Source organism: Pezoporus occidentalis, unplaced genomic scaffold, assembly GCF_034315485.1.
Source record: "Pezoporus occidentalis ecotype Australia unplaced genomic scaffold, CSIRO_AGI_Poc_V1 ctg45, whole genome shotgun sequence".
Classification (NCBI taxonomy): Eukaryota; Metazoa; Chordata; class Aves; order Psittaciformes; family Psittacidae; genus Pezoporus; species Pezoporus occidentalis.
In genome coordinates, this window is record NW_026915780.1 from 7,004,009 (window position 1) to 7,029,466 (window position 25,458).

Here is a 25,458-nt window from a genome sequence, read left to right on the forward strand (position 1 = left end):
TGCCACTATTTATAGATGATATTTGGGATACTCTTTATTATGGAACTTCTAATGTAACAGAACTACAGGGAATTTTATCAAGAGATAAAACTTGGATCAGTCCAGAAGCTGCTTTATCAAGTCAAGAATGGGGAAAATAATAGTAAGAATCATTTATATAAAAAGAGAGGGAGAGCTAGACCATCAAACAGCTCTGGAAAGATGTTAAAAGCCCCATGAACTGCAGTCCCTGCCCTACAGTTGGATTATCCCCAAGAACGGTAGTTATTTTCAATCCCATTCCTACCATTGCTAAGCTACCTCCTCCCAAGCTGTCATTTGCCAATAAAAAATACTCTCATGTGCCCCAGAGGAGACTCATTTCTGCTGGTGTGAGTGAACATCATATGCTGGAGCTCTTGAGAGCCCTGAAACACCTCCTGGGCAGGAAACACTCTGAGCAAGTCAGGCCAGCTGGAAATGGATGTGCAAGTACCAAGCGCAGTATGTACCTGTCAGCTCACTTCAGCACCATGCTCATTCCTTCCTAAGTCTCAAAAAAGGCAGGGATGCTCCACTAAAGCACAGTTTCCGTTTGCAAAACTGGAAACAAAGCTTCAAAGAAGTTAAGCAAGAAAACCATCTCTTTTTGCAGGTGGAGCTTTATCCTCAGTTGTTACGCCATGATTTCTGTGCAGGCAGTGAGGAAAGTGTGAACAGTGAATGAATACTGAAGGTGAAGGGCAGCACCCTAGACAGCATACTAGCTTACAGTATTACCCTTCTCCTCCCTCACAGTACATCACTTACACTCCATGTTAATCAATAGCTACTGAGTAGAAACGGTCCCTTTCTTACCCCTTTAGAAAGCTCTTAAGATAGCAGATTGCTTTATATTCCTGCTTCATTTTATTGTCCTTCCCTCCCGCTGTGATGATCAGACAAGACAGAATAGGTTAGTATATCAATAGAAATGCAAACCACTGTGCATAATACGTAAATATTGATATTAGGAATGGGGATACTCCACACACTATTAGTTCCAGGGTACTCAGTCATGTCCGGGCAGTTCTATAGACAAATATATGAAGAAGAAACAAGATATTTAAGTGCTTATTTTGCTTTTTTGCTTTTTAAAAACAAACAAAACCTCAAACCAACCAAAAAAGCAGTAACAAAAAAGTTCAAAACTCTCTCAAATCTTCTATTATGAAGATTCGACAACTTCCCAAGCAACCTAATCTATTGCTGTTGTTTTCCTGATGCATATAGATATATAGGACATACAGCTACCCATTAAATCCACTATGTCTGGAACAATCCAACATAGCCATGGAAAACATATGCTCCTTATACAACTTAATTCCTTTTGCTGTACTTGATAGCAAGTAGGTATACAAAAGGTAACAGTGAGTTAGTGTCACTTATTATTGAGAATGCTGACTTGTCCTGTTTTGAAATGGGTGTTTAGAAGAAACGGTTTTTCACTGTGATGTTAGGAAAGACATACACCAGTGATTTCTTCTCATACTCAAACCATTCTCAGACTTGTACCATTGCAGAATGACCATCCTGGCTCAAACTGTGGCTCTCTATACAGTACCACCTTTTTCCTATATCTCCTAAACAGATCATAGAGGGGATACGTGTGAGCACCCAGGCTGAGGGCTTCTATTGAATAGACACGCTGTGCCAATGGATGAGATGAATGTATCCAGTTAGTGCTTTATCCTTATTAAGTGGCAAAACTGTTATTACAGAAGCAGAAGCTGTGAACAAGATGGGAGATGCTTCCAAGTACAGCATTCCCTGGGCACAGCTGGCAGTGCTTCAGAACATGTGTATGGTGTCTCCTGAGATGGTCATCACTTCTGCACTCACCTATTTGTTTATCATCCTTTGACATTCACTGAAAAATGACATTATGTAATGATGAAGAAGCAGCTGTAACACACTGAACTCTCCTAAGGTTTGGTTGGATAGCTTCCTGCTTGATTCATCCCACAAAGTCTCTTCCTGTTTGTACCTGAAATACACATATGTAGCAAATATCAGCATCCAGTACTAAGGAGTATTGTTTTCGTAAGATTTTCCCTGGGAGGAAAAGCTCTGTGTTACGAAGCCCACTTGCCTAAATCATGGCTAATATTAAATACTGCACTTGGAAAAGGTTTCAGCCCAAAATGAAGGGGAAAAAATAACGGTAGAGTTCGAGCATGCAGTCACATGAGTGCATCTGTCTGTGTTTTACAGAGGCAAGGTTGAGGTGTTACCTAAAAGCATTCCTTTCAGAGCAGTGTAGTGAAGCCTGAAGGAGCACTATTTTAAAACAAATCAGTCAGCATTTTATTGGTGTCGGCCCAGCTTTGTACTAAACACTCAGATTAATGTTAAATCAGAGCTCAGGAATTATTCATGAGATCTCATACAATGTAATTGCTGATTTTGGCATCAATAGTCTGTATCCCTTTATTTCCTAGATTAGCTTCCCTTCCTGAACCACTGTCTGCCATGCCAGAGACAATGTTTTTATATGACATATTTAGGAAAGAGGGACCCACCTATTTTACATAAAAGAACATCTGAGGAATATGCCCTTATTGCCGAGATGCCAGTCTGTGCTGACACATTCCTGTGAGAGGCAGAGCCTGCTGGGAGAGCAGAGAGCACGGCACTAAACGTTTCCTTTCAAACTGTTGAGTGAACGGTTAGTTTTATTCCAAACCTTTGTAACAACTAATGAAATTACCCTTCACCTATCTTTGAGGATTAGCATTAATGCTCAGAACAAACTGCATGACTACTAATCTCTTAATGTCCCTAAAGATATGTACAAAATGAAATCTATAAATAATAAATGAATCCCAACTTTTTCTAGAAACACTAAGTCATCTGGCTCTTTCCCTCTCTGAGAGTGCTGTGCTCTTGTGTGAGGTTGGGCTGATACAGGGAGTTGGAGAAAAGTGCCTTTGAGCATGGAAGTTGACGAGCTCCATGCTTTGGGAATCCACCACATTTTTTCCTCTAAAAACACTGCCTTTTCTTTCTTCAGCACATTGTTTACATCTAAATATCTTCAACCTCTGCCCCCTCATTCCTTCATGCTCCAAATATGAGTACCAATGGGTGAGCGATGAGAGCAGGAACCCCTGAAGACACAGAGTATTTCATGCTCATGTGGCTACAACCTATAGCTGCCAGAAAAGGAACACCACTGCATGTGCCATTTCTCCACATCCAAATTTTCATGCAAACTAAAACCAAACCACAAATCAGACGTAAATTCTCCAAGAAACTGTTAAAATTAATCAGAATTCATTGCATGTGCTACAAGCAAAAGAGTTTCCCAAGAGAGAAACCCAACTGTTCTCTTAGTTGGAATGCAAAGCCAGTGTTTTTCTAACTGATGATACTGGAGGGATTAGTCACTCTGATTTTCCAGTGCCTTCAGTCCACCCACTGCACTTCCCTTGCTTATAGAGACTCGCACTTGCATACTTGAGGATTTTAGTATATACTTTGAAAGATGTGCCTTTTAGGCTGTAGGAAATCACAGATTTTGAATTTAATAGTTAAAGATTTCCTGGGAGAGCTGGTCTCTGACCTCCATCCCTGGGGCGTTTGTTTGCCTGACAAGCAAACCTGAAGTGTATTTATCACACTTGCACATATTTTACAATATAGCACAAACAGAAAACATATAAATAACTATTTCTGAAAGACTCTGGCATCATCACTTTGAACTGATTGCAATGATCCAGTTTGAGACAGACCTGGATCTGATGATATTTGCCCACATTTTCAAGATCCTGTCATTGCAGGCCTGACAGTCTACTCAAGGTTTCTTCCCAGGTCATTATTTGATTTACATTTTCTCTATTTCTAATACATCTTCCCTCAAGGAAATGTTTCAGGCCAAAGATTTTGCCCTCTGCAAGGACTAACTTATAGGAGGCTAAGATTCAAGTCCAAAAGCATCCTTAGTTACTAAATTGTCCTGGGTTCAGCAGTAGCAGTCATTTTTTCTCTTTCTTAGTAGCTGGTGCAGTACTGTGTTGTTGACTTTCAGCTTGGGAACAGTGCTGATAACACCGATGTTTTTCAGTTCTTGCTCAGTAATGTTTATTCTGACCAAGGACTTTGTGAGCCTCGTGCTCTGCCAGGGAGAAGGGGAAGCCGGGAGGAAGAAGAGACAGGACACCTGACCCAAACTGACCAAAGAGGTATTCCATACCACAGCATGTCATGCCCACTATATAAACTGGGGGCAGTTACAAGGAAGGGCTGGATCACTGCTTGGGTTGGGCTGGGTATCGGTCGGCGGGTGGTGAGCGGTTGTATTCTCTTCCCTTGTTATTGCCCTTATTATTATTATCATTGGTGGTAGCAGCAGTGGTTTGTGTTACACCTTAGTTACTGGACTGCTCTTATCTCAACCCATGGGAGTTACATTCTTTCGATTCTCCTCCCCATCCCTCTGGGAGAGGGGCGAGGAAGTGGGGGGAGCGAGCGAGCGACTGCGTGGTTCCGGTTTGCCGGCTGGGCTTAAACCACGACAGACTCACACGCTTACTTTTTAATCACTGAGCCCTCACAGCAAAATTCAGAAATCTAAGCTAGGCATTTAGGCTTCACATCCAGAGCAGGAGCAGAATTACATGCCTTGTGGAAGGAATGCATAAATCCAGTAAGGCAAGTGATGAGTCTCCAGAGTAGGCAAAAGAAGCATGAGTTTATCCTAAAACCTTCCCTGTGCCAAGTGGGAAGAACACTTTGCTACCACTGTCAAAGAAGTGATCCCATCATCACTGTATTTTGGGGAGGCTGCTCTAAGTAGGCAAGAGTAGGGTTTTATCATCATCACCTTGCTCCCTCTAAAATCAACATCCCCCACTACAATGTACGGATTTGGCTTGATAATTAAGTCTACTGGGTCAATTCTCTCAGATGACAAATGTGGAGAAGCACCTATCTAAGGATCCCAGTTGGGCCTGGACATTAGCTGAGGACTGACAAAAGTCAGTGTTCTGTTCATGTAGCAAAGCAGCATTTTTTGAACACCAGCAACTGATACCATATAGGCACCCACTGGAGTTGACATTACATTAAAGTTAGGCAATAGTGGTATAATGACACAAGATTGTTCCACTTCCTTATGAAAATCTGGTTCCTTTGATTCTGCAAACGTGACCATGGGACAAGAAAACACCAGTGCTGATAGTTCAGACCTAGGTTTGCAACAGAAACTGTCCCAAAATCTCATTTGCTTTCAGCTGCATTTGGACACTTAAGGCATCAGAAGCCTAAAACCCCGTTGAGCAGGGTTTGTATGAATTGTTCTAAGAAAATTCTGTAAGAGCATATTGAGCATATTTTGTGGATAACAGTATATGCTCATACAAAGCACATATATCAGAAAACCATGGAATGGTTTTTAAAAATACTTTCCAAGCATTGAAAAGCTTGAAAGCCAAATAGTGATTTTGTTAAAAAAAGAACAAACCTATTTCTGAAACTCTCCCATAGGCGTCGAGTGGAGCTTTAAGGATCCAGAACCCAGAAAAGCAGTAGCACTTCTTTTTCTGCTCACAATTTTACAGTGGCCAAATGTACAGTTTTCTAACTTTACCAAAATGAATAAATTAATAACACAAAATAAAAATAGTATGATCCAAATTACCTCAAGGCTGAGACACCATGTGCCTAATTCCAGCCCAATTTTCATGGCTGTGTTATCTGAGCCTGCATATTTATAATGGAATTACTGACAAGCCTTTTTTCCTAAGGAGACCCTCCTGCTTTAAAGCCCAGTACAAACATAGTCGGACAAATTTGATATGCAGGAAAACAAACATCAATAAAGATTTTGATACACAGAATAATATAGAAATGACAACATATTTTCGACTCCGTACAAAGGCATGCATTCATCTGTAAATGATTACATTTCTATCTGTGGCAGAATGGTAGTGTGGGGCATACGAATCTCACCTTCAAAAGATATTCTTTCGTTCTACACAAAAACGCCGGCAAGCACAGGAAACTTCAATCAATGTCTTATATTCGAAAACTATGACACTGTCAAACTGGTGTCATTAAAGCTAACTAACCATATTAAACGAATATTAAAATATAGGTTTCTTTGCATAACATAATGAGTAAAACTGCTTTTAAGTTTTTCCCTGTGCTTTGAGGTGTAGGTGGCATTTTCATTCCAAAACTTTGAAGTCAGAACAAAATGTACAGGTAGAGGGTACTAGATCAAATAATAATCAACTTCAAAAAGCATTTTGGCTGTTAGATGTCCCAAGGCTAATTTCCTCTAGACATTTTAAATGTAAATGTCTAAACTCATTTAAAAATTGTAAATTGGTCTAGGTTCAATCAAAAACCATCCTGACACAGAACAGGGAGACTGGGCTAATTGTCATTTGTTTGTCAAATGAATTCCATTTGGAAAGCAATGAAACCTCCAAGCTAATTCTTTTAAGGTGAGCTGGTAGTTGTATTATCAGTTAAATGCAGTAAAATGGATAATCACATGATGATAATGAAAACTGAACCTATGTTAGCACTCAGGCTTAGTCTGCCACAGGGCATATAGTGATGGAACTTAAGTACTGTAATGTTCCATTGGGCACAATGGCACCAAGTCTGCTCTTTAGCCTTACAGACACTTTCTTTGCATTTTAAAAAACTTTATCAAAGCACCGTGGCAATGCAGAAAATGTCAAAGTGAAATGCACTGTAGGCAAATTGAGATTTCATTAAGTTTAAATTTATTGCTTTTGACTGATGTATTACCATGCTTGTTAAGAACCAGTAATTTGGAATATCTGCCTGCCTGGTAAAATAGCTTTGTCTCCTTGCGTAAGACTTTCTACGGACTTCGAAAGACCCCAGAGATTCAAGAAAAGTGTGGGTTCTTTTATTTCTCTAAAGAACAATTTCAAATATTTTCAGGTCCCTGACCCAATGGATCAACAGACTCCTGCGTGTGGCCCAAGTGTGTTGTTGGTGCACTCGGTAGAGAAGTTACAGCACTAATAGGTTCTTTTTTTTGCCTTGCTATACAACATTGCACTCGCTGACAACAGAACCTTGGGAAGCACTGAACAATTCTGCTTGTTCTGCCTCTCTCTGAACGTTTATGTTGGAAATAAATGAAAGTGTTTGCTAGAGATAAGGAAACCAAGAAACTGGTGGCAGACTGTGCAGACGCATGCTTTTATACACACACATAAATAGCGTGCATATGTGAGTTTGTACATAGGTATACAGACAGACAAAGCAGAGATACAGCTGAGTCTGTATCATGGCAGAACAAGTACAGATATTCTCTGTGTTCCACAATATATATGTTGTTTAGTTCGCAGGCTTCAGCTATGGCAAAAGCTATATTTGAGATGTTGACATAAAATCTCTTAATGGACTCTGGTGCTTTTCTCACCTTCAGGAAAGGATTGAATCAATAGTGCAGGACTAGCACAATTTCTGCCTGATGAGGAAGGTTAGGCCTTCAGGAAGGATTATTTCCCTTGGAGAGAGACCTGGATTAAATTTACTATATTCCAGATAGATTTATTTACACTAGGTGCCAGGGTTTTATGGCAGAAGTGACAAAGTTTGTGAAACCCAGGAATGCATTATCATGTTATCTGGTATCTTAGATGGACAGTCAATATGAACAGACTGCAGACACACCTGTCCCAGTACCCAGTTCACCAAGAAATGAAATGGAAACAATAAAAGTCTTTGAACAAACAACAGACATTTGAGTCTGTGGGTTTAAACAAGAGGATTGTAGAATTCAAATGGGTTTCCCCTAGTGCTGCCAAGGCAGCCATACCTGTATTGGTGCCAACCCTGAGAGTCACACAACAAAGCTCGACTTGTGTCTACCTGTGTGCTTTAATCCCCCAGTGCATATAGGTACTGCTTCCCGGACTGGGGGGGAGCTGAGGGACAGAAGAGAGTTTTAAGCTATACCTATTTTAGCTACACTGTCAATGAAGTTGAAAACTGAGGAGAAAACGATGTGTAGGATTATACGAATCTAAACTGCATTTTGTTTTTACCATTTAAAATTAACACGCTGAAGCTTAGGGCAGCCTGTGTGAATCAACTGAATGAAAACACAATCATTTGTCACTGGAAAAACTTACTTCCCTCCTCATAGGGAAACAACCTGCTTCTCTCCACTCCAGTATTCAGAATCTCTCAAAACCTCCCTGCTGGTGACTGCAGATTTTACCAGTGCAGGACATGCTGTGGCTGCAGAACCATAGCCCAAATTCACCTAAGAGAGGTTTTCAGCAGAGGCACTCATCCCTCTGCCCAGTGGAACTTCCAAAAGCTCCCTCCAGGAGCCATCTTCTATCACCAGTGGTGTAAGGCCTGAGCAGAGGGCTCCCAGACCCAGAAGAGATCCACATGCACTATGAAGTCCTGAGAGAAAAGGGATCCCACCAAAGGTAGATGCAAATCTCAAACCCTACTTAAAATAAAGGTTTTCTAGGTTTGTTTTCGCACATTGCAGAAAGGCTACACCAACCCTCAGTAAGAGAGCCGAAGCAGGAGCTAAGGTAAAGCTTTTTATTTGATAAAACATCTGTGTTTTTGCTTCAAGACACATATCTGCAGCTCCCTTTGAAGTCCAGAAGAGCTACACTTGAGGGCAGAATTTGGCCCAATGTGATAATGCAATGGGATAAAGCTTGTAATTTGAAAAAGAAGTGTATTCATTACATTTTAAAGAATTTGTGGGTTAACTCAAATTAGCCAGGAAGGACTAATGCCTCTGAATGATTCTCCCCCTCAACACACGTTTCAGAACACTAAGAATTACAACTTTACCCCACCTTTCTCCTTGCTTTTAGGGCATCAGCCATCATTTGCATTTTGGAGGAAGCCACTAGCTGGAGCTAAAGACCTGTAGAGCAAATTCAAAGGGAAAAAGAAAGGAAGGGGGGAAACCCACAAGCCTGAGGAGAAATCAGACTTTTTTAAGGCAGGCTTGGAACAGGTTTTTGACTGAGTTGTGGATACTGGCTGTCATCTGTTAGAAGGACAGAAAGATCAGCCTAAAAAATGAAGGTACCCATATGCTTGAGTTGATGGCTAGCTGAACTAAACTGGAGCAATGCCTGATATTTAACAGCAGAATGAATCAAAACAAGCAGATTGAAAAGAGCTTTTTAAAAGCACTCAAAGGAGCAGTGAAACAATGAAAGGAAGGAAAAGCTGAGATATTAAAGAAGTCATTAAAGGCAGAAATTAATTGTTAGGTAGTGTTTGGAATTGAAAGTGAATTCCCTAGAAATACAGAAAGCACCTAACAAACCCTCTGACCCATTTCCTTTTAATTACTGATATTGCAAATGCTCTTCAATAGGCAGTTGTTCAAACATCATCTGGGAAGATGCTTTCATGCGAGCTGCAAAAAGATCACTTCTTGTAGATAAAGACCAATTTATCTGCAGCAATCAGATACAATACATCAGGTGGGAACTGAGCACTCCCTGGTTTTGAAGGGTCAAAGTAAACCTGAGAAACACAAAGAATATTCTGCACATTCTCCTAGTTCAGTGGCACATACCCAGGATTCGATCTTTCCATGTAGGTGAAAATGGCCATCACTCTGATGCACACAGCTGCAAGTAAAATGTATTGCAATCTTTCCAAACCTTTGAAAACATCACCAGATGAATGCCTAGTGTGCCAAATGGGATGAAAAGGGTCACCTTTCCCTGTAGACTTCCATAGAGGGAAAACAGGAGCAAAACGCTACTATAGAGCATTTAAGTTTCTGTGCGTGCCTTTTGCACACTCAGTTGCAGCAGACACTGAGGCTGGCAGGCAGGCAGGGCACTGCATCTGGGATGAGCATGTATATGCAGAATTTGAATGTTCCCACAAGGGTTACACGTGTCATGCTAATATCATGCTGCCTTCGCCAAGATTCAACAAAACACTAAAATATGGATGCAGATTTAAATACTTGCTTAAGAGCTTCCCTGAAGCTGGCTGATAACTGCGTGTGAGTCTCAAGCCAGGTACTGAATGTATGGCTTAGTACATGGAGGCATGTTTTCCACAGTAAATTTAGTTTCCAGAGGGTCACATACGTGCCACAGGAACAGCCGTGTTAATTCCTCCATGGTGATGATTTTCCTAATTGAAATAAATCCCGTCCTTTGACCAATTGGCATTTACTGGATTCCCAGACCCAGTTTGCATAGGCAGCACCCACATCGGCAGCAACTGCAGCTCCCAGCTTTCAGCAGGTGCTAGTTAAGACATTCTGCTCTTTGAGCAGTGGTGGTACATTGTTTTGAACCAGCCAGGTATGACTAGCTATTGCCATCCATCTGCTTTAAGGGATCAGTTTTGTTGCTGTCCCACTATAGATGTGCCTTCAATAGCTGTTCTCTGTCTGTGATTCAGCTACAAACAGCTCTCAGCTTTCCCAGTGATTTATTTTATGTGACATTCTCCTAAGTTTATGCTGTTGTGAAAATCTTAGCAGATTTTTTTCCTTTTCTCCAAGGATATGAAGAAAAGTCCCCACAGATGCAAAAGCACACCTCGAAATCAATGGTTTTGTGGGGTTTATATACAGAAGTATATCTATTTATTTCAGACACTGAAAATAATATCTAATCATACATCATAATATCTAATTATACTGAATGCAACATATTCTTTTAATAATATGCAATACTTTTTAATATACTCTTTCTTGATTCATAGCTGACTCCATTAAGCACAGATAGCTTCTATACCTTGAACTAGACCTTTCGTTTCACTCTTTAAATAGAAACAGAGCTGCTTTCACATGTGAACATGAGGGTTTCTTTCCTGGCTCAGGATAGCATCTTTTTTTTTCCCAAAAGCTATTTCCACTCAACTACTTTCCCCAACCCACACCCTGCAGATATTGTAAACAGCTACATTTTCTCAACAATACTGCTATTTTGACCGTTCATCCTTTTCTTTGAATTGAACAAAAAGACCCTGAGTCGACATCACCTTCAGAACTCTTTTACAGCACTATTCCAAGTGTATTTACATGTTGCTCCATAGGATCCAGAGAGCAATTGCATTGTTTCATTGCTCTGGGCAGCACTGCAAATGAAGCTTTTATACTGATATACTTAATGATGCAGGAAAGTTCCTTTCTGGGTCACTTTGTGGTATCTGTTATTAAGTTCTGAAAATCCAGATAGAGTAAGACACAAGTAATGTAAAGAACTCTGTATGTACATATGTATGTTTTACTTGGGTGAGTGTTTGAAAATTCAGCTAGGAGAAAGTACAATATTCCTGCAGTAGTGACTGCCTTTATCCTATTGCACACACACTTTAAATCCCATATCAGCCTGAACATAGAATGGAGCAGGATGGACTCAGGCTTACTTGAGGCCAAAACTTTCTCTAGTAATGAGATTTAAAGAGCTGAAATGCAAACTGAGAAACTAATACAGCAAGTAAACTGAAAGGAAGGAGCCTTGCCCGCAAGAAAGCACACAGTGACTCCATTTTCCTATGCCACTCGTTTCACCCTTGCATGAATTTGGAGTCCATGGGCAGTTGTGGTATACCTCATCCTAACTCTTTGTATATTATCCTATAGAACTTCCTAGAAAGAAGAGGCACAAATCATTCAAGCTCTTGCGTTGTGAATCTTGTCATCTCGATATCACACTCTTTGGAGTACCGATGGGAGATGACACAACAGAAGGGAGTTGTGCTGCCCAGAAAAGCAGCATATCATGCCAGAAAAGCAGGTGAGGAGCAAACCTGTAAGCACGATGTTTGTTTTGGAGTGGAGAAGCAGAGGAGGGTTCAAAAGCACCAGGCACAGCATGTAAATGAACACTGAGAGCTGGCTGGCCAGGGAGTGCCTCTCAGTAATACGGTATCACGTGTATCCGTACGAAATCGCACCTATCATACAAAGACATTTGAGTCATTTACATAGCCTCATCAGCAGTGCGAAATGGCTCCTTGTGGAGTCAGACATTTGGAAACAGATAAAGCCCGTAAAGAATGCTTCTTTTCTCCCGAAGAGATTAATGTAGATGTGAACACATTAGCACTGTTTAAGGGAGAGTATTCTCTTTGACAGATAACTGGGATTGGGAATATTAGATTACCAAATAATGGACCTTTTAAATTCTGTCATCATTACTTATCAGGTACATTAGTTTAAAACCTGCAATTTTGAACTTAGCATTATTGAGCTTTTGAAAGATTAAATTACTGAGCTTTTGTTTGTGAATGGCTCTGTGAAATTTCCTGAAAAAGATAGTCCTCGTCCTTCATTGTGTAAATGTGAAAGCCAAATAACATACTTTATTGATATTTACAGACATACAAACGATAGGACTAATGCACCTTAATGTCTGTCTCCCTGAGTGAAAAGGCAGAGCGCTGTTAGATAATATGGTGCACTGTATCTCTTTTGTAAAGCCGTTTGGAAGAGTTAATCTTTATCCCCCCCTTCCCCTCCTGAAAACCTTATTCTCACAAGTAGCTTCTCATTGGCAGGACTGCAGTACAGGTAAGGGCCTAAGGGTCACTTTTACTCATTAGGTAGATCACAAAATACATAACTTCAAGTTACAGAGATAACTTGCATGTATAGGTTGGCAGGAGAGCTCCATGTCCAGTACATTTAAGAAGTAGCTATTTATGAGCACATCCAGAATTGCATTAGATAGGAAGGATAAAGCCCCACATTCATTAGGTGACTGGTCTGAGTCAAGGGTTTAGGAACACAATACCCTGCTGTGCTGTTAAGTCTCCCAGGTGCCTGCTAAGCATTTGTTTCAGTGGCTTCAGGAACAAGGCAATTTTGAGAGCTATGTTCCAACATCCATTGACCACTCTGATGCTATAAGTACCACCCATACCCTGGACATGGCAATTTGTGACCTTCTTCCTCTTTCTCATACTGAATTGTGAGACTGAGTCTTCAAGGCAGGATTTTCAAAGCTGAAAAAGGAAATTAATTCCACAAATCCCTTAGACCTCATAGCAGCCTTCCAGTACCTGAACAGGGCTATAGGGATGCTGGGGAGGGACTTTTCATTAGGGACTGAAGTAATAAGACAAGGGGTAATGGGTTAAAACTTAAACAGGGGAAGTTTAGATTGGATATAAGGAAGAAGTTCTTTACTGTAAGGGTGGTGAGGCACTGGAATGGGTTGCCCAGGAAAGTTGTGAATGCTCCATTCCTGGTGGTGTTCAAGGCCAGGTTGGACAGAGCCTTGGGTGACATGGTTTAGTGTGAGGTGTCCCTGCCCATGGCAGGGGGGTTGGAACTTGATGATCTTAAGGTCCTCTCCAACCCAAACTATTCTGTGATTCTATATAATGCAGATTGGGCATTTTCCTTATACCAACACCTCTGACACCTCTCACTGAGTTACTCAAAGTTGTTTGGTAAGAGCAAGAGCTTTTGTTTTATCCAAACTTTGCCAACTTTTGAAGAAGCCAACAGAGTAGTGAGCCAATGAATATGAATAGTGATAAGCTACAGCCATGAAATGCAAAAGGAACGTTTGTGAGAATATATGTTTGTTTAATGAGGTAGGTCCAAATTATGCCCATAAAACAAAATCAGAAAGAAAAGATATACAGTAAATATCCCTGACTCTGCATTAGACCCCAAATGTAGGTACCGCCTACACCCAAACAACTCAAAACACTTGGAAACAGTTTAAAATACATTTTGTTTTGGTTGTTCAGTTTTTATGTTTTCTTAAAATACCATGTTTTTTCTTGCCTCTGAGATAAAACCTGTTATATTTGAGAGACAGACTTCAAATAGATGAATGTTCTGAACACGTTAAAAGAAAATTTATTTCAAAACCAAAGCCTCTTTTTCTGAGTGATGCTTTCTTCCCTCTTCCCCCACAAATGAAATTTACTTTCAATTCAGATGCAAAAACTGGACATCTATTCAACTTATCAATTCAGTTAACAGTGAGGAGCATACTTTAGCTACAATATTCATGAATTGCTTATCAGGCCAAGCTCAAAAGCCTTCCAAACTCTTGTATGTTCTTAGGTGTCTTTAACACAGAAAGAAGCTTCATTGTTATACGTGGATACTTGCAAGAGTTGCAAAGTGTCACAGTCATCAAAAAGAAGCAACTGGGTTACTCATAAAAAGTGAGTTTCATTCTTTGCTCAAAATGGTATTGCTTGTGTTAGCCTTCACTGAGAGAGGCAAAGATCAAAACAATATACTTGCACTTACTTTTAATTTAGAGCAATTATGTTGAATTTCACGTAAATTGCTCAAAGTACCATTTGAGTCATATAAAGAAACCCCATTATTTTGTACAGGTTTAAACTGCATTAGGTATTTACAAACTGCATTAGCTGTTTATTTGGCTCCTAAATCAGTCACTGTACATCACTGCATACTGGTACATTTTAAAAGATATTAAGCACGTGCAAACAAAGGAAAAAAATAACCAAGCCAAAATGAGTATACAGATTTATCAGCCCCAAATTAGCAAAGCTATTGATAAGGAGAACACTAGATTACGAGGCTGGAAACATGACTGCATCATCTTTCTGTACGACATAAGGGTTATGGGTGCTTAAACAGATTTGTGCAAAATGAAATGAGTCAATATGGCTCTTTCCAGGCAAAGCTAACATCTGCTTTTGTATCTGGGGAGTAATGTGACTTGGAGACCCACAAATGCTTTTTCTTCCATTTACAAGCTCTTTTCATTATGCTAAAAGCTCATTACCATTTTAATTTCTAGATCACAATTCTCATTAATTGCTACTAAAAAAAAAAGGCTTAAGGTTTGAGCTGTTTGTAGTGCCGGAGAGCTTATAGGAGCATTCGGATGGATTCTTTCCACAGTGTATGGGAAAGTACTCAATGGCTCAGCTCTGGACTACACAGAACCCCAAGACAAGGGTGATAAAATTACTTCCTTTCTAACCAGTTGCTCATGAGGATTTTTGCACCTTCCTCTAAAGACACAGTTAGAAATGGATTCCAAGATCCATCACAAGATCATACGGCCATTTAGCTGAAACCAGTTTCCTCTGGTATCCTCCTTAGTAGGACAAGGTTTAAGTCCCAGTAACGGTGAATGCCTTCAAGTTACAAACAGAACTGTTTGAGATAAAACCTCTTCTGTAGAAGATCAATGGAAAAATATGCAAACTGCTCAACATGATCTTAGTCAAATTTTCAGAAACCTGTGTATACAGCATACGCTTGTAAGCATCCTACTTCTGCCATCCCTGAGTTTTTTAAGCATTTCAAGCAATATTCGGTTGAAATGTGCAATGCCACAAACACCCAGTACCATTTGCACAGGCTAAAAGACATCATCTCCTATCCAATGGAATTTCACAATACTCTGGTGAGAACTATGGGAAAGTAAGGAAAGCCAGTGTTCCATTGCTGTCCCTCCTTCGACATCCTCCTCTTCCACTCCTAACAATCTTTACACATAGAACTTATCAAATGAAGTCTTCAACCTGAGTGAGGCCATCTGCACACTGGCCTTGTAATGTTCAGCAATAACAGCCGCTGGCTACAGACAGAATGTGCTATATTGCATGGTGGCCACCTCATCTGAACAGTACTGATAGTATAGTTATGTGTAAGGCATTAGCAATGTTATTTATGTCTATTAATAAAGTGTCTTTCAGATAATGAACAATAAACGTGCTTTAGTTGAGAACACAGAACAGAAAGATTACATACTAATAGCAACAGCCAGGAGAGAAACATGATAGGCAGGGACAAAGGAGAGTCAACAAGAGAGACAGAATTGGAAAATGGCAAAGATGCAAGCAAATATTTGAGCAGGCTAGCTAATGTCAACCTGCCTTTGCAGTGCCTGGGGTGTGTGGCCCCTTAAGAAGGGCCCTAAACCCCCTCCTGCCTGTCTCTCAAGGGGAACAGGCTTACCCAGCTAGAAAATGTCCTAAGACTTTGGGAAAGAGGAAGTAATTCTATTTCTAAACCAGAAACATGGTTTAGAATCCTCAAATTGATACTTGAGATTGTCAAATACAGAAACTTAAAAGCATAACTGCTAGGGTTCTGCACCGGAGAGAAAGCTCTATGGTGAATTCTGAGGGAGCAGGAATGTTGACACACTTCCCCTGAAGTGTTTGTATTTTGTTAGATGCAGAACTAAAATCCAACTAAACAGAAATATTCCACTTGAAACAATAAAGTTCATGTCAGTTCAGGCCTTAAATGCCTGTGTCTAAAGCTCAGGTAAACGTGAAGGTAAAAACGGAGCAAACATCACTGCGAGACGAGATGCAAATTAGAGAGTCTAATCTCTCTGCAGTGATCGGCACACTCTATCTGGTTTCCATCGGTCATCTGAGCTCCAAGTTTACAGGCAATGCACTGTCTGTCCTGAAATCTACATCGCCGATAAGGCACTCAGTTTTCTGTAGTGGAGAGACTCCTCCACGGAGATAACAGCTCTTTTTATTTGGGGAAAAAGGTAAGGGAATTTATTCACAAACATTCTGGAAAACTGAAAGCTTTTCTGTCTGTCTTTACTTTTTAAAAAAAACCACCACATTTGCAAAGTTTTAGCCTAGAACAGCCTGGGAATACAATTTCCAAGTCCAGAATAAAATGTTTGTGACTAAACAGAGTTTGTTTCAGATGACTGTGAAAGAGTGCTGTGAATGGAGTTAAATGGAATTAAAAAGACCATTAGATTGACAGCCTTTCCAACTACTTTTCCCATAAGGTTTTTTTTCCCTGGTAGCTCATAAACCTCATGTTTAAAGGCTCTATTGTACTGTTAAATAGAAAAATTAAAAACATAGCTGCTAAAGTGCTGTGCTGGACAGACATCTCTGTGGTCAGTGTTGAGGGAGCAGAAATCTTGGCATTTCTATGTACTGAGCACTGTTCATATAGTGAAAGCCTTTCCTCTTTTTTCATGGGATCTAATTTCAACACAGAAATTGTTCTATGCTTGCAATAATCATAGAATCATAAAACAGTTAGGGTTGGAAAGGACCTTAAGATCATCAAGTTCCAACCCCCCTGCCATGGGCAGGGACACCTCACACTAAACCATGTCACCCAAGGCTCTGTCCAACCTGGCCTTGAACACCGCCAGGGACGGAGCATTCACAACCTCCCTGGGCAACCCATTCCAGTGCCTCACCACCCTAATAGGAAAGAACTTCCTTCTTATATCCAATCTAAGCTTCCCCTGTTTAAGTTTTAACCCATTGCCAGGAGTAGCAAACCTGGAACCAGTCAGTAGATGACATGAAATCCAAATACATAAACTTGTGCTGCCTACACCATGGATATCAGTCATTGCAACTTCTACTTTGTCATCCCATAGACAGGGGAAAGGCAGAAGTGTTTAAAATCGAACCTATCTAACCCCTAAAATCAACTCCACTTGGAATCCATCCTGGATTGTGACTGCCAGGTAAGATGTCCATAGCTGATTTGGGTATTAGCTCTAAAGTAAAAACCTGAATTTATACATCTGTAAAATGTACAAAAAGTATATATACTTTTGCAAAAAGAAAACAACCGCTTCAGAAACACAGCCCCTCTGTGAGCAGGCCCCCGACGACAAACCTGCACCTCCTCTGCATAAATCTGCTGCTGCTTTGTCCACTTATTAAACTGCTTTTCTTTTAATATAAAAGAAAGCAGAAAACCAAAGTGCCAAAAACTTGAATAAACCAGATTAAAACTCCTAAGCCCGATGTGCAACAGGTGTTAAAACTAGCTGCAATATGCATTATGTTACCACCTGTGCTCATCTTATTCTGGCCAAAACAATATCCTCTGCAGGTGTGCAGAAGTAGAAACATAACAGTGCTAGAGAGTAAGGGGAGAAAGTGGCAGCTTTGGCTGAGGCTTTCGCATGAAGTCTGCAGTCAAAGAACGTTTAGCTGCATGCCAGAGGATGACCAGGTCTGTCTGCAGAGATTTCTGGGAACCACCTGCAGGCATGGAGATTGAGAAATACCTTTTGCTAGCAAGATTCCTCTGATCCATCTGGAAGTGATGGCACATGCCAGTTATATTATTTCCTGGGATTAATAAAAGGATCAGTCAGACAAACAGCCTTTCATATTCGTCATATTTATGAGCTGATTCTGACATTTTCTTTCCACTTTTTGTCTCTCTGCTTCAGCAGTTGCTGAAGAATGCTGATGAGATACTAATTACAGTAATTCAACCCTTAGCTGCTCCCAGTGGGTAAAGTTCAAACCCAAATGAGAGGGGTTTGGATAGAGAAGCAATAAATTTCACTGGTGAGCCTGGTTTCTCTGCTTCTCTGGAGCACCAGCTCCACCAGGAAAATGCTCCTTCCTCCATGATGAACACATGATATTCCTTCCTCATCAGTCCAGTGTTCATTAAGACTATGAGTGAGATCCTGGAAGACTTAAACTTGCTGCATTATTTCCTGTATAGGGAACATGCCCTTTACATACCTCTCATTCAGCTGAGATAGGTTCTAAACAGCACTTCTCCACAGTGACCTGCATCAGCTACATGGAAGGTAGGGCATCCAAGTCAGAGGGGAGAGATACACTTTGAGCATTTGCAAGACTTTGTTATTCAAAACACAGTTTGAAAATGGCTGTAGGAATTTAATTAGAAACTTCCATTAGGAGATTAGATGACGAGAACAAAGAAAACCAGTGAAAAGGCTTCTTATTAAAAGCAGTAGCACTGCAGAATATTGATAATATAACAAAGGAATGAATGGATATGCATAGCAAATTATTAAAGGTTACAGATAAATGTCCGAAAGTTGCTTAGTTTCTGGTTATCCCAGTATATACAGAAGGCACTGAGACAAGATGCCATACAGTCCCTGCCCCTGCAGAATACAGTGGCTGAGGACTGTCAGAGGTGTTAGAGTGCAAAGCTCAGCAGTGCTGCACCTTTACAGCCCTACTGCACAAATAAAGCATGAACAAACACATAGACGTCCACAGGCTGCAGCACAGATTCTAGCCACAAAGATTAGCAAACGTAAACTCCTCTGATAAATAATCACATTTAGCAAAAGGGGAATTTATGCCTGCAAAAGGACCAGAGCAAGAAGAGTCTCAGGGTGCTGTGACACTGCAGAATCCCTAAATACCCTCATTGGGCAATGTCAGCTCAGGTGAGCCCAAGTCCTAGAAAATTCTGCCCAGAAAATTGTCTTGATGGAGTCAGAAACTTTCACAGGGAATCAAACAGTCAGTAAATGAGTTAAGATTAAACTTTGATGCCTTCCTGGAACTCACATGAGCTGTTGCCAGTCATGATAGATCTTAGCATCTACTTACTCAAAACAGTCCTACTGTTTCCATCTAAGACTGGTCCATATTCACAGCAGCCATCACAACCCAACTTCTTGTGGTTCTGCCCTCTACAAAACTCTGATTGGTGTCTAGTTTTATAGCTTATACAACCAGGAGCCCATTCATATTTAAATCACTCTTTCAGATACAGTCTGGCCCACTCAACTTGGCCAAGAGCAGCCAATGGGTTTGTAGTATGTGTGCAACAAACAGCTGAGGCAAAGCATCTTCCTTTTCAAAACAGAAGTGCTAGATTTTACCAACCACCAAGGTAAGACTGTTGGTTATGTCTACATGAGGTTGCCATACTGAGCTAGCCCAGGGCTAATTAGGCAGCAAAGTAATTTATTGATGTAGGTATATTGCTGTCGGTATCCAAGTTAGGTTGTGCAGACTTTGCTCGTGTATCTTTGCATGATACTTCATAAAATACGGAATGATGAATTTGAATATTAAGAAATTCCTTGCTTACAAGGCATATACAGAGTCCATTTCTGTATGTACTCTATTATTGCTCAAGACTTCTTAAGTAACCAAGACAAAACCAGTACATGATGAGGCATGGACTGCCTACCTCAGCCCTTAGCCTTCGCACAACCAAAGATCCTCCCATCCAAGGCCAGGTTAGAAGGGGCTTTGAGCAACCTGGTCTAGGGGAAGGTGTCCCTGCCCATGGCAGGGGGGGTTGGAACAAGACTTTAAGATCCCTTCCAACTGAAAACATTCTAGGATTCTGTGATCTTTTTTACCATTTTAGTGGACCTCAGTGAGGCACCACCAATGGCCTTGTGTCTCCTTGCACTGCCATAACAGGCTCGGGCAGCTGAACAATCTCACTTCTGAATTCCAGACCCTTCTGAATGAGACTAATGTGATTTCAAACAAAGAGGCAATTTTGCTGCAGGTTAATAGATCTACAGTTACCTCAGTATTAACTATACTGTAAACCAGGTAATACCTACCATCCTGCCAATGTTGAAGCCAAGGCATTACAGCTAGAAACTGGCAATAATTTGGCAACTTTTCTCTACAGAAAAGGAAGAAAACCATTACATTAGCACACAAAGACTTACAGATGCAAGTTTCCTCTTTGTTAATACAATAAAAGCATTTTAATGGTTACCGGCTACGAAAAAGTTAATAAATTTGAATATTTCCAAGAAAAAGTAAGGGTATTACAAGATGAATAGATAGCTAGATGGATGACTGTAAAATACTAGAAAATTGCTGATTGCTTTGCTAAAGGGCAGAGGCAAATTACAATCATTGTCTTTTGTTCTTGGGAACCCAAGGCATTTTTTTTTTTAGTCAAGTTATTTTAAAATGAACCATACAAGAAACTGTGATGTCCTAGGAAAAACTGAATATAACCCCGGACATTTAAATGGGTCAGGAAGCCCCCCTGAAGCAATACTGAAACACCCCAATATATCTGCCCATTTCACAGGCTTTACAGAGCCTGAAAAGGGCTAGAGGACATGCATCTTTTTAACACCACTACAATATCTTAAGGTCAATGTTATGGTAACATAAGCTTCCCCCCTTTCATCACAGAAACAAAATTGTATGGCTACTGCAAGATAAAATCCCATCCAGTTCAGCAGTACAAGAATTAAAAGATCTAGTCTTCTCTACTCCTTGCTGATGAAACTAGATGTGTTTACCTACTCAGAAAAGCAAGGAATAGGGAGGAGAAGCATGTAATAGTGGCAAAACAGCTCCAAAACAGACCTTGACAATAAGTTCCCACAGTATTTTTTACTTTCCTGCTAAAACAAATAAATCCCCTCAAATCCAAACAGCACAACTCCACCTTTGCAAAACCTGTGATGGTTTCTAAAAAAGACTTTTGATATTACTGTGACCACAGCGCTCAGAAACTTAGAAGAGGAAGCAGATTTTCCCTCTGAAGAAAAATTAAGTTGCCTCCAGTCTGTGAGCCTGTTATGCAGAGTACAGTTGCCATAGCTGGATTCCTGCAGTAGCTATAAAATTCTCATCCTAGTGGCAATCTGGATTAGAATGCCTTTTTATTTTATTACACCCTCATTTTGTCATGAAGAAGTACAATGATTTCATGCAAGAGTATAATAATTCCCGGGATCACTACCCCACTGTGACCATGGTTGAGAGCTCCCTTGATCTGAAGCTCAGCAAAGGAAGGCATGTGTTGTTGTGTGGTCTCCTTAAATCCCTGCTCCATCAGCAGCCTAGTGACACTGAGGACAGCGAGGGAAGGCTCTCCTGTCACCATTCCTGATGGTGACAGTGAGGCTGAGAAGGAGCTGGACAGCCTGGTCCAGAAGCAAGGAATCACCTTGGGGACAACTGAGATCTTTGGAAACCAGCAGCTCTGGGGGCTTCTTGGGTCCCTTTCTTCTTCAGGGAAACGTTCCTGGAAATTCCACTCAAAATAACTCTATATTCCCCCAACCACACAGTATCTGCTTTAAACCTATGTTTATATGGTAATATTTAAATTACAAAGCACCAGCCTTTCACCTTAGGTTCTTGACTGTATTCAGACCTTCCTCCTATGGGAAATGAGTTTGGTGGCCTAAGCTGAGTCCCGAGTAGACAAAAGTCCTTATCTCTAAACTCCAAACATAGTTCAGCCCAACATGGCATGATTGGAAGTCCCTGCTCAGGAAAAGACAAGGAATGAGCTTGTGTCAAAAGTAAATTACCTAAGTAATCAAATCAATACTGAATTCAAAGTGGAAATATCTAAATTATCAGGCGGTGCTGCGGAGGCTAAGAAATTGCTGTTTAGTACAATGTTTTCCAGCTATATTCAAAATGAGAAATGTCATTTAGAGGAGATAAACTACAAAAAATGAGGTCAAAGCTGCAGAGAAGCATAAGCTGAGAACCTTAATAAATTTAAAAATTCCCTTGAATAGCACCTTATCTCCCTTGGAAGAACGCATACAGTCTGGAACCGTGTATCTGCTCCCCTCCCAGGTACAAGGCAAAGAACGACCATGATCTGCATCTCAGATATATTTGAAGATGGCCAAGCATGTGGTAGAAATATCATTTAGAGATGGGTCCTGACACAAATTTGATGAGTTTAAAACTGGACATCGTATGTTGTGGCAAAATACCTACAGAGGAACTAACATATCTTTAAGTTAGAAGAGATTCAAGGAGATACAGAAAAGAACAGTTCTCCTTTGGGGTTGGAGGTGATAAAAAGATGTCACAGGCTGTGAACCTCTTCATCTAATGATGCAAAAGGCAAAAGAAAGTGGCCTGCACCACAAAAATAGAACTGTTGTGTTGTGATGCTTAAACCATCTCCTTGTGAAGTTAATGTGACACTAGATACTCACTTCTTCCCTGCCTGTTTGCTTTATAGTCTCTACCCTTTACTCACAACAAAATGGATGACAGTTTCATTACAGAATGGCATCACCCGTCAAACTTTGAATTACTGATCATAAAAATATCAGTTATTCTTTGAAGGATCGTTTGAGCACTCTGTTTTTTTATCAGCATTAGTGTTTAGTGCAACGTACACAAGGGGTTGAGGGGGGAAGCGATGGTGGAAAGAAATCAAACCTGGCTGAAGAGCTATGAGTTTGCAATACCCTACCCATACAAACAAGCTTCTATCGCAGTTATAGACAGCAGAAATAAAAGGGAGCTTTTTGGCTCACAGCTATAAAAAAAAAAATTATCATAGTGATGAAGTTCCTCAGCCATCAACAGAGCTGTGATAACGCTGTTTGATGATGATTTTCCCATGAATGTTAAACAGCCGCCACTGCGGAGGAAAAGGAGCTTATCTGCACCTAATACTGATCTCTAATTCCTGCCCTTCTTGAACCATCCATTTTCTAACAGCATTAACTGGGAAATTTACATCCCATCTTAATGCTGCTAAAGAGGACAGGAGATGAAGAGTAAATGACAGCAGTGTAATGAGGATGGCTTTTTTCTCCTTTCTCTTTAATGGCTGAAGATTTACACAATTGTCTGTAAGCTTATATAGAGAGCTTACCTGAACCTTTTGCCAGCATGGATTCAACTTACAGGAGCTTTTGTTAACTAAATACACATAAATATTTTTAAGGAGGTTTAATATTGTGACTTCAAAGAAAGCTAAAAGACAGGATGAGAAAAAATATTTTTTAGCATTTTGATTATGGATAAAAATTGCTAAGATTCCTCTCTTAAGCAGATGCAGTTGTATTTCCAAAATACACAAATCAGATTTTAATAAAGATTCTTTTTCTGCTACAAAATACTTTTTATCAGGTAGCAGGAGAATCTTTCTTTCAGATTAAAGAATTTTAGTGAAGAATTATCTCCAAAACTCAGAAATCAATGGTTATTCAAATACATTACGTAGAGCTGTATTTCACATGTCACCCACAATATGGATTGCTTTCTGATCATGTAGCTTCCATCTGAATACAAGGCGCTACACTGCATGGCTGAAAGGAGAGTAAGAATGGAATGTTCTAATATAGGAAACCACAGCATCAGTATGTGGCCAGATTCAGACAGAGTATTTCTATACCTCCAGATGATAATTTCAGTGGAAATTAGAACCAGTTCAAGATGTGCTGTTGATATGTGCTTTTGGGCTGGCTCGGGCTTTTGCTCAGACTAAATTTAATTAGGAAGAATTTTTTAAAGGTGGCTTTTTTCAATTTACATCATATATATATATTATTTCTTCAGGGTGTGTAAGAAAGGCTGTAGTTGAAAGGGAAAATACAAAATATTGTTTAGAAATGCTAGGGTGGAGGCTTCAACTCCCATCCCATAAGTATAACCCAGGGCAGCATAGGTGCCTGCAAGAAATGCAAGACAGGGGACTTGCTATTTCTCAGAGACTTCTGTTATAATCTATTAAGTTTACTCTTCAGAAATATCAGTGTTTGTTTAATACACATTGCCATTATTTCCATATCAGACAAGTCACAAGTAATTAATATATGCAAGATAAATATGTATCTGTTCATGTAAGCACACCTACACACATATGTAAGTATAATATTGTATCAAAAGCTTATGACAAACATAAACATCTAGCATAATAAAATATTTAAAGTTCATTTTTATTCTTCTTCCAGCACCATTGGTGTACTCTTCCCCTCCCTTTCTCCATGGGAAAGCTGTACGTTGGGAAGAGCTTCTCAGCAGTGTACTGCATGTCTGCCCATACACCTATCATTGCTCAGCTAATGAAGGTTCAAGAGCCCTGAATCCTTGTTGGTTTAGAAATGACAGATGACAGCAGTCCCAGACCAATTACTATTGCTATGCTGACCATGGTGACGTATATTCCTGGAAGCACATGTATCTCAGAATACAAACTTTATGCGTAATATTTGGAATTTACATTTATAAACCATACTTGTTTAAGACTTCAGGACCTAGATTTTGAAAGATGTGTAGGTTTTTAAACTGCTTTACTACCTTTGATTATTCAGATTTATATCTGAGGACGTTAGGACATGCCGTAGGGAGAACTCAAGACATCCAATGCACAATGTACAGGATTGATTACTGAATGAAATACTTTGCCACTGGGTAAAAATGAAAATTTGGGTGGCTGTCTTCTGTTCCTCTACATCAATCTCTTGATCCAAAGAGGCTGAAAAAATAACCTACTTTGTAATCTGTCATTACTGTGCATAAAACCATAAACAATTTGTGCTTCAATTCAACCTAGCCAGCCCTCAAGCCCAGCACATTAGCCATAACTTTCTTATAACCTTTTAAATACACCTCAATCACCTGCTACAATTAGATCTCAGAGAATAAAATAGAAGCAATACATACGCAGAATAAACAAGAAGTTAATCTGACTGCTTTTGTTTATTGAGCAATTCTGACAATAAAACAGATCTTCTTCAAAAGCTAACCAGGTTTAAGTAGTATGTTGCCATGACCGAATACTACTCAGATTCCAAAATCACTAGTGAAGGTGTCACATAGAAGTCTCAACAGAAGAAACAAGAGAAACATGCATGCGATGCATAGATCAAACCTAGTTCAGAGGCTGGGAAGGTCTGTGTAATCCTGTTTTGGGTTTGATTTTCCTTTGAGCATCATCCAAGCCTTCACTACCGCTGGCTTTTTGGCAGACGGAAACGTCCTGTCACA

General features: G+C 40.1%; 1 long non-coding RNA gene across 1 annotated transcript in view; it reads right to left on the reverse strand.

Annotated features, from left to right (window-relative positions):
• Window positions 1-848: 848 nt before the first annotated feature.
• Window positions 849-25,458, reverse strand: part of LOC134172195 (uncharacterized) — a 37,336-nt gene continuing 12,726 nt past the window's right edge. Inside the window, exons 3-4 of the long non-coding RNA XR_009967865.1 lie at window positions 1,861-2,005; window positions 849-907 (exon numbers count right to left, since the gene is read on the reverse strand). This is a non-coding gene — a long non-coding RNA (uncharacterized LOC134172195). The remainder of the gene's footprint in view (window positions 908-1,860; window positions 2,006-25,458) is intronic.